The 10,928-nt window shown below is 35.0% G+C and overlaps 1 non-coding gene across 1 annotated transcript; it reads left to right on the top strand.

Annotated features, from left to right (window-relative positions):
- Positions 1-10,176: 10,176 nt before the first annotated feature.
- Positions 10,177-10,283, top strand: LOC121210234 (small nucleolar RNA R71). The gene has a single exon (XR_005905356.1). It is a non-coding gene; the product is annotated as a small nucleolar RNA R71 (small nucleolar RNA).
- The last annotated feature ends 645 nt before the right edge of the window (positions 10,284-10,928 follow it).

Here is a 10,928-nt window from a genome sequence, read left to right as displayed (position 1 = left end):
GGGATGATGGGCAAAACATGTCATGAAACATGTTGTGTTAATGGAAAAATAAAATAAGAAGCATGGGCAAAACATGTCATGAAACATGTTGTGTTAATGGAAGAATAAAATAAGAAGCATGGGCAATAAACTAATAAGAAATTGAAGGAAGAAAAAAAAGAGCAAAAAAATGTGTTCATCATTCTCATGCATGACCACAAAAAAAAAGGAAGAGAAAAGCTCTCATATTGTTCTTGGCCGAATAGGAGAAAGAAAAAGAAGGAAAAAAAGCTTTGAGGAAATCGGCTATGGTGGTTTGATAGACTAAGGTATGTTTGATGATGTTCCATGAGATGCATGCATGTTTTAGTAGTTAGCTTGAGTTCTAAATAGCCCATGGTTCAAATCTTTACTATGTCATGGAGATGATATTCGGCCAAGGTGGATTGGTGTTGATATCATTTGCATGCTAAAAGTGAAGCTTTGTAATGGTGCATGTGATGGTGGATTGATGATTCTTGAATCTTCTTTTTAGCATTTTTGAGTGAGACATTAAGTTCTTTGTTTAACCATGACCAAAAAATTGAAATGGTATGGTGTTGTGATGCAATCGGCCCCAACATAGACATGTATGTTCGGCCACATGAATAAGTACATAAGTTATGTGTATGTTCGGCCATAGGTAGCCTATTGATGGCTTTAGCTTGACTTAGAAAATTCGGCTAAGGGGAAATATTAGCTAGTATGTTGAATTCGATTCCTGATTTCGTACATATGTGACTCTAGTGTCTAATGTATATATGGGCTAAGTACCTTGAGCTTCTCTTTTGATGTTCGAATGAATTGTATTAAATTGCTTGATGTGATTAAAAATCCGTATGACCATTGTGTATTTGAGCTAAAAGGTGGCCATATGACCTATCAAACTCCTTGTCATATTCGGCCATAAGCTAGCAAAATGAGACTTTGATGAGTTAAATTTGTTTGAATTAAGCTCAAGAGCAAAGGGGAACTAAATCCGATAAAGGGAAGGAAAAAGTGGTCGAATAGCCGTCGAAACCGTTCGACAACATCCGAGGTAAGTTCTTGAGTAATAGAGCTTAAATTATTATTTGATTAGATCATGTTTTAAGCAAATCAAAATCGTGCTCTTTGTGTGTGGCTATTGAGCCGAAATGGCAAGAGTGATAAGTGTCTTGTGTTTGAGTTTTGCTAATGAAAATGAAATACGAATGTGTCATGATTTATTGTTAAATGTGCATGGTTATTCGAATAATGTCCGGGCTAAGTCCCGAAGGCTTTGTGCTAAGTGACCATATCCGGACTAAGATTCGAAGGCATTTGTGCGAGATACTAATTCCGGGCTAAGCCCGAAGGCATTGGTGCGAGTTACTAAATCCGGGTTAAGTCCCGAAGGCATTTGTGCGAGTTACTAAATCCGGGTTAAGTCCCGAAGGCATTTGTGCGAGTTACTATAACCGGGCTATGTCCCGAAGGCATTTGAACGAGTAGCTATATCCGGTTAAATTCTGAAGGTACGTGATTTGGGAATGAATGATCTTGCTGTAAAAATTTCAGTTAATACGCTTATAACATCCCAACATTGAGGTATGTTTCGTATGTGCTTTGAATTAATTGAGCCCTTACAAATAAGTATTCGCTCAGTTGATAAATGAGCTACCGGCCTTTGGCTAAGTTGATCTTTGTGTATGAATATAAGGGTTGGTAATGTGAAGTAAGTATGATATTGAAAATTTGTGCATATGAAATTATCTGTTTAGCTACATGAATGCTATACTTTTGTTGTGCTGGAATCCCTTGCTCAAAACTTACTAAGCATAAATTGCTTACTCCGTTTCTTTGTTTCTCTGTTTTATAGATTTTGGCTCGTCAGCTATCGGACTCGGGATTTTTGGAAGTCGAAGTCTCCCACACTATCAAAGCCCCCTTTTGGTACAATTTTGGTTGAACTTTGAAATGGCATGTATAGGACTACCCTTTTGTTGTTGGTCATGTACCCTTCGGTTTTGTGTAAATTTGGATAGCCATGCGAAAATGGCTTAAATATACTTTGATCATAGCATTATAATCATTTTGTATGTTGTCCGTCGAGAGGTATGGAAATGTTGGTAACGGTTAGCCATGGGAAGGGTTATTCTTCATCACTTTTGGAATATGTATGACAAACTCTAGTTGATCCATGGAGGATCATGAAATAGGTAAAGTTTACCTTAAAAAAAAACAGATGCTGGCAGCAGCAGTGATGTGGATGTGAAAAATCACTAAAAATAGTAGGAATGGAATTCAATAGTGAATAAATTATGTAACCGAACCTTGATGAATCTATTTTCATAGGAAAGTAACAAAACGATCATATGGACAGTATGTTAAGAGATATTCAGGTTCTCGTGAGACAGGGCCAGAACGGTTTCTGGATTCCCTGTTCCGACTTTGGAAATTCATTATAAATTAACCAGAGATAATCAGGAGTCATGCCATATATTTATAGATTCCTCTCTGAGTCTAGTTTCTATAGAAACAAACGGCATCAGTATTGAAGCTCTGTGCATGGAGATATCAAAATTGTAATGCATGAAGGACAGTGTAGTTGCACCCTGTAACAGGGGAGAATTTAACTAATAAACTGTACTAATTGGCCCAACCAAAAATTCTAGAAAAAATATGTAGATGGGCATATGAGTCTTGTTTCAGGGAAAAATTACGAAACTGATTTTTGAGTTGTGAAACTCAAGATATGATTTTTAAGGTGACAGTGACGCAGTTAGCCAACTGCCTGGAAATTTTTAAAATGGACTGCGATAGTAAGCGAATTTAGTCTGTGAACCCCTCGTGTCCGACTCCGGCAATGGTCTCGGGTACGGGGTGTTACAGTTACATTCACACACAACTAGTACTGATTCAATCTTCTTTTCAGGAACTTTCGTATCAAGCACATAAGAAAAATAAGCTTTGCAACCTTTTCTCACATATTTTTGAGCCAACGTCGATGAAATCAATACTGGCAAAGCATGCAGATCATCTGACTCAATCCGGATAATTTCATTATTTTGACACCTTAAATCAATCATCTTTTGTTTGCAATTCACAACAGCATCATACAGCGTTAACCAATCCATACCCAGAATTATATCAAATTCGTCAAATGGCAACAACATTAGATCAGCCGAAAAACAAATATCCTGAATCATCAACAGACAATTCTTGCACACTTTATCAACCAACACACACTTGCCTAAGGGGTTCGATACTCTAATTACAAATTCAGTAGACTCTACAGTCAAAGTCTTACTGGATACTAAATTCACACATACATATGAATGAGTTGATCCTGGATTTATTAATACAATAACTTTAGTATCATAAAGAGTAAAAGTGCCAGTGATAACATCTGGAGATGTCGCTTCTTCGCTAGCGCGAATATTGTAGGCTCGTGTCGGTGCTTTAGCATCATATCTCACAGTAGTGTCTCGTGTCATACCTTTACCACCACTCATATTTCTAACATTACGAGATGGTCTCCCTTTAACTGCAGTGTTACTTGGCCTCGTATTCTGAGCATTATCTTTTTCAGCTAACTTTGGGTAATCTTTAATAAAGTGATCTCGTGAACCACAACTATAACAAGTTCTATTATTATTTTTCAGCCAGCAATCTCCAAAATGCTGTCTTCCAAATTGTTGACACTCGAGTTTAACATCTTTTACGTTACCCGCACTCGATACCGATGTGGCTTGAGCTTTAGGGTTGGTGTACTGTTTTCTGCGATCTTGGAATGACGGAAATGTGCAAGTGTACACAATCGCAACAAGTAATAAAGTGACAAGTAAATGCCAAGTTATCATACCCACAGGGACAGTGAAAAGAACTATTTATGAATATTATTTAAAACAATTTGGTGAAGAAAATATTTTCTTTGAAGAGTGTGATTAAAAAAAAAGATTTTAAACTAAATAAAAATAAAAGTTCTAATGCATGATTTCAAAATATGATTTAATCAAGATGACATAATTGTGTTGGATTATTTACATTTCTTTAACTTAGAATTATTAAACTCATGTTTATGTTGTTACGAATAAATTCACGACAACTCAGTAATTTGCTAACTTATGCAAATACTCACCTACACAAATCCATTCATCTCTTAACATATCCCTATGTTAATTCAATCTATTAAACAGATTCTAATAAGCAAACATGTTAGTGCACATACATACTCATTAAATTGAACTAATCTCTTGCATATTCCTATATCAATTCAAATGATTAATTAAATCTGATAAGCACATAAAGGACTACGTGAGGTAACAAGGTATCCTTACCTTGAAACAGTTTAATCACAATAATCTTGCAAATTATGCAATGCAAATGTATCGCCAAATACAATGCTAATTTAACCTTTAGCTACCATAGAAGAATAAACAAGCACTGATTAAGTATTATGTCAATTAATTACAATTTCAATCCGTTTAAATAATTAATTCATCAGTTCCCTCAATATTATAATGCAATAATAACTTAGGCATGATTTTACTTAATCAAGCATTTTACTGAGGCCTATAACAGCATAAACACAATTTTAATAATTTAAGAGAACGAAATGAAATCAACCAAACACGAATTAAATTAAAGCTAAGCTGATTAAATTAACCATTCCAACGACATAAATATTTATAGATGTGTTCATCACAAAAACAAAATAATTTAAAGAGAAAGGGAACAAGAATCAAATACGGTGTTTTTCCGTGGCTTGACTAGGTTGCTACGTTCTTCCTTCTTTATTGTCCTCACTGATCAAGACTACTATTAGCACTCAGTTGCTACTCCAAAATGTCTGAAGATGATCCCTTTCTCATGAGGGGAAATCGGAAAAAGAGCAAGGAACTTTTGAATGGGAAAATGAGAGAAAGTGGAGAAAAGAGAGAAAAGATGTGAATGAATGAGATGTGTTTCAAATGATAAGCTTAAGGGGGTTTTTATAGCTGAATAGGGCTGCTAAAAATAGCTAAAATTAGCAGCCAAAGAGCCCTCTCTTGGCCAGCCACACATGTGGCAAGTTTGATGATTTCAAACTTGCTAAATTAAGCTTGGGGAAAATCTAGAAAGTCGCCATTTGTGGAGGGGTTTGAATGCTATTTGAACAAGTCTTCAAGGGCCTCTTTTCAAGCTAAATAATCATCCAATAAGCTGATTTGGGTCAGCACATGGGGCGGTTTTGGGCTATCCATTACTTGGTCGGTTCTGTTAACTTGGTTCTGCTCAACTGGACCACTTTTCATAATTTATTAATAATAATTTATTAACCCAAATTAAATTGGATATAAATTAAAATTAATTATATTATGTATTAATAAAGATAATTTTGGACCGTCTTAGGCTGAAATTTAATTTGCCTTGATACTTCAAATTGCTTCTCGGTTTTGTGCTTCTAGTATTGTCTGTCGAGTCATTTTTCGCCCTTTGTGCAAATTTGTCAAAAATAACAAAAATTCATCAAAATTCAACATGTTCATATTTTAAGTACACATTAATTATTTTATAAAAATTAATTATTTTCCGATAGGAATTTTATCAAAAACTGCATGAATTTAAGTTAAAAAGGGCATGAAAAAGTGTGTAAATTTTTGTGTTTCCACACCCCTAAACTTAATTCATTGCTCGTCCCGAGTAATGCACAAATTTGAAAAGAATTTTTCAAAAACACCTTTGAAAAACTCTTTGAAAAAATCCTTCAGAATGACATTCTTCTCAACAATCATGAATTTGGTATACTTATGCTCAAGAACAAGAAATTCAATATTTATGCTATCTAAGTATACATATCATTCAAATCAATCTCAATCATTCTTATGGTAGCCAAAAATTAGACTAAATGTTTCCTAATAAAGTCATGTTAACTCTTACCAATTTAATTTTATTCTCTTATTCAAGATTAAGTTGCAATCATTATGTTTAACTTATGCATTCATATGTTGCACGTAGCAATTTCTCTCCACTAATGTAGGTAGCATTGGAACTTGAATGAATAGGTCTTTAACAAGGTTGTAACATGGCTGGGCTTAGGGGTAGGTAAAAGATAGATAAATTTAGGCTAAAAACCCTAGACTTAGCTTGTATCGAACCTTCTAAATAATTACCTTCAATACATCAACTTTCTTTGCTTTCACATGCTGTTTTGTACATCTTATTTTAAGAACTCATGCTCTTCTTTTATTTTTTAATTCGAGCATTTTACTATATGTACTATAATTTTTTAGAGCATTTGATACTTATTTTCAACTCCCCCAAACTTATTTACAAAGAATATTTTGAATAGTACTGAGTCTAGTGTTTGGGACAATTTTAAGATAGTTAAGAGAGAAGTGATGGCTAAATTTGCAGGGGTTCAAATAAAATTAGGCCATATAGTCTCAAAGTTAGGTTTCAAAGGATAAAAAATTCATCATGGTTGACTTGAAAGGCTCAAATGGTCCAAACAACAGTAGCCTAAATCATTTTTAACGCTCTATGCTTCCTAGAATTTTGCCTCAAGAAACTACTAAGTCAATTCTAAAGACTTAAACTTTCATGCATGCCTAACCTTCCTAAGGAACTAAAATTTTATGGTATGATTTGCATGCTTTATTAAAAATACATTTATGTCATTATTAAGCTAACATAACAATTATTGAAATAATAAATATTTATTTATACTGAAGTTTAGCATACTTAACAACATTTCAAATTATTGAACAAAATATAACCTAATCATAACTGAAAGAAAAATTTATTCTGAGTAGAAATAATTTCAATTTTTCGGGCCCCTCTACTTAAGACGAACAATGTTCTCATTGTTAAAAGTGAATAGATAATATACACTAGGTAGAAGTCTAGAAAAGTTTAGGTGAGTCAATTTGACTACTTAAGTACCAAGCTCTCTCTAAATCCATTCCTAGACATGTATATATCTATTGTCACACTTTGTACTTTGCAACTTGTTCATTTTTATTTATGATTTCCACATCTTGTTTTATTATGCAAAAAATAAAAATCATAAGAGAACCTAATCCTAAAACATTAAATAACCTAGGAAAGTAAATGAAATAAAGTAAAGATCCCCATTTTTATTTATTTGCAGATCCCTCAGAATCTGACTTATCTTTTTCCTTCCTCGACATTGGAGTCCGTGGTTGAAGTATAAAGTCTGGAAATTTATGCACAAAAATAAACGGCTTATGAAATATATATTTTAAATGCATCTCTAATTGAGTCATCCTATATTATTGAGTATCTCTAGTAATCTTGTTACTGCAACTACATGTGTTGCAGCATAGCCATTATACCAAACTTTTCACTTGGTGGAATGGTGCTAAATAAAGGGACCCACAGCGTCAAACTTAGGTTTGTTAAGGGTGGTTTCAATTTTGGGCAAGTAGGCGAGTAGTTGAGGGTAAGGTTTAGAGTTGAAGAGGGTGGCAGTTTTAAGGATAGTTTAGGTGCGGTAGTTGGTGACTTCGAATGAAGGTGTTTGTGGTGGTGATTCAAGGAGTTAAGGGCTACAACATTAAGGGGTTAAGTGAGATGCACTTTTGGGCTACTTGGGAGTGGTGGTGGAGCAAGGTAAGGGCTATAGGTTTGTATGGAAAAGGGTTGAAAATTTCCCTTCTTAGTAGTGTCTTGAGCCCAATGGCAGCTCCTTTTTGGATCCTAAGCTCCTATACTGAAAATATAAAAAAAATCAAAGAAATTAGTGCTTGGGTTAAAAGTTGACCTTTTATTTAACAAAACAAATACTTAATTTCTTTTGGCTACTTGAAAAAATATTTTTAAAAAAATTACATTAAATTAAACTCCCAGGAAAGACTGGAGGGGTCACAAATGGTCCAGCTTAAGTTCCAATATCCTAGACAGAGTTTTAATTAAGGTAATGAACTAAAGAAAATTTTATCTAAGTTTACCATTTTATTTAAATGAGGGAAAAAAACTAAAAATATAAAATAATGATAAAGAAAGTGAAGAGAACTCCCTCCATTTTATTTAGGATCGTCATTAACCATGGTGGTGTCAAATGGCCATTTGTCATTCCAACCATAATCATCTAGGAAGTAATCATATTGTTTCCCATCAAAGTTGTCCAACATCTTATTAGGGAAAGAAAACCCGTAATGACTTTTCCTGGTGGCCTTGTTTAACTTCGTGTAATTCCTACAAATCCTCCAACTGTGACTCGAATATGTGAAATAATCCATCCAGTACCTTTCGTGTGCCTTTCCAAAATCACAAGTGCCTCTTCTTCTTGATCTTTGGTGAACTCAACTTAAATAATGACAGGAAAATTCGAAGACAGACCCAAGTAATCATATTTCAAATACAGAGACAAAATCTTCAGCTCCAATTTATCTGGCTCTTCAATCATCACTTTTGGTTGTGTGTACTCCCGAGATAATAACTCTAATGATTCCAGTGGAACTTCCTAAGTGAATCCCTTCGTTTTAGCTTCTAACAAAGCCAAACATTCCTCGTCTTCATCATCACTTGGCGAATTCTCTAGCAGAATACATTCTAACAGATCATCTATAGAATTGAGCTCCAACTCTGTAGAAGGGAAAGAAAACCCGTAATGACTTTTCCTGGTGGCCTTGTTTAACTTCGTGTAATTCCTACAAATCCTCCAACTGTGACTCGAATATGTGAAATAATCCATCCAGTACCTTTCGTGTGCCTTTCCAAAATCACAAGTGCCTCTTCTTCTTGATCTTTGGTGAACTCAACTTAAATAATGACAGGAAAATTCGAAGACAGACCCAAGTAATCATATTTCAAATACAGAGACAAAATCTTCAGCTCCAATTTATCTGGCTCTTCAATCATCACTTTTGGTTGTGTGTACTCCCGAGATAATAACTCTAATGATTCCAGTGGAACTTCCTAAGTGAATCCCTTCGTTTTAGCTTCTAACAAAGCCAAACATTCCTCGTCTTCATCATCACTTGGCGAATTCTCTAGCAGAATACATTCTAACAGATCATCTATAGAATTGAGCTCCAACTCTGTAGAAGCCAGCGATTCAATCTTGGAAAAAGCAGAACAGTCTTCAACTACATCTGGGGATTTAGCAGCATCAAAGTCATTAAAAGTCATTTGTCATCAAAAATTTCTTTCAATTGAGTATCTCCTTGCTGCTTCTGGAATCATTAAGGATATGGTAATGGTGGAATCTTAGCTTTAACCAGACAACTCTTCTGTGGAAATTTTCCCGCATTTGACAAGGGTGTTAGATAAATAGAACTAACTAATTTAGAGTTTACCTCATCAAGGATCACTGAATCTAACTTCTGTGATACAGGAGTTTCAACACTTCATTGAACTTCCTCTTTGTCTTGAGCTAGGACAGGCTCATCTTGAACCTCAACCACATTGGGCTCCAATGTCTTTCCACTTGGTAAAGAGACTGTTTTGCAATGTTCTTTACCCAAAATTTTTGGATTTTTTGTGTTACTTGGCCAAATACCTTGGGGTTCATTTCGAATTTCATTGGTTAGCTGACCCATTTGATTCTTCAGATTTCTTAAAGTGGTATCATTCTTCGCTATGTATGCCATCAGCAGGTTCTCAAGATCACTTGAAGATTCAGTTGGTAGGGGTTGTTGCACTTGTTAAGAATATTCCGATGAGTAATTTGGTCAAAATGGCATAACAGAGTCTCTATGGTCTGTCCATTGATTACTCAATGTAGAAATTGGATGATTCTGCCATGAAGAGTTGTAAAAATTTGATTAGAGACCATTCCAATTTTGATTTCCCATGTAATAATTTGACTTTTGATTCGATGGGAAATTTTCAAAGAAATGGCCATCTCCACAGTATTCACGAGAAATATTCTCAAACTGGTTCAATTGCTGACCTGTCAGATTACCATTGAAACCATTAACAGTTATGTTCTTAAGCATAGAAGACATAGAGGATACCTAGGCTGCCAAAGAAGCAAGTGTGCCTACTTTATGTACTCTTGCTGCTCATCTTCCTGAGGCTGCTCGGTTGGTTGGCCACTGATAGTTATTGTTGGCAATTCTTTGAATAATCTCGTGAGCATCGTTATAAGACTTAGAAAGAAGGGCTCCATTTGCTGAAGCGTCCACCTTTATTTTAGTATGAATATTGAAACCAATATAGAAAGTCTCCATTTGAACACAGCAAGGAATGCCGTGATGAGGGCACTTTTATAGTAACTCCTTGAATCGCTCCCATGCCCCATATAAAGATTCTTCATCAAGTTCCTGAAATAAAGTGATTTCGTTCTGGATCTTGGTGGTTAAAGATGGAGGGAAATATTTCATTAAGAAACGTTCAACCAACTCTTTCCATGTAGTTATGGAACCGGACGATAAGGAGTTCAACCACACTCGTATTGTATCTCTTAAGGAGTATGGAAATAATCTCATTCTCAAGGCGTCCATGAATAGCCGAAGATGAAGATATGGATCTTTAGTAGGAATCCCACCAAATTGACCCATATTTTGCAACATTTGGAACATGATCGGCTTCAGCTGAAATTATTGTGCCTCGATTTTGGGTCTTCTAATACTCGGATTGAGCTCGTTGAATAGAGGAATGACATATTGTTGAATGGCACAGTTTCTATCATCGGCAACAATGATCGAATTGTGAGTATTATAAGCGAATGTTCCTCCTAGATTTTGGTTTGGAATTTCAAAATTCATATCTCTGGTCTTTCTTTGGTTCGCTTGTCTTCTCCTTTGTCAGAAAGTCCTTTCAATTTCATGGTTTATGGGGAGTAAGTCAATGATTTGATAAATACTCATAAACGCCTGAAACAAACACACACAAAGAAAATGGAATTGAAATTTAATAGAAAAAAGAAGGCCAAAATGCAAAATTAACAATTTCACAAATAATGTCTTTTAAAAAAGTCCCCGGCAACAGCGCCAAAA

This window comes from Gossypium hirsutum, chromosome A11 (assembly GCF_007990345.1).
Source record: "Gossypium hirsutum isolate 1008001.06 chromosome A11, Gossypium_hirsutum_v2.1, whole genome shotgun sequence".
Classification (NCBI taxonomy): Eukaryota; Viridiplantae; Streptophyta; class Magnoliopsida; order Malvales; family Malvaceae; genus Gossypium; species Gossypium hirsutum.
Note: the sequence above shows the minus strand (reverse complement) of the source record. Positions and strands in the feature narration are given on the sequence as shown.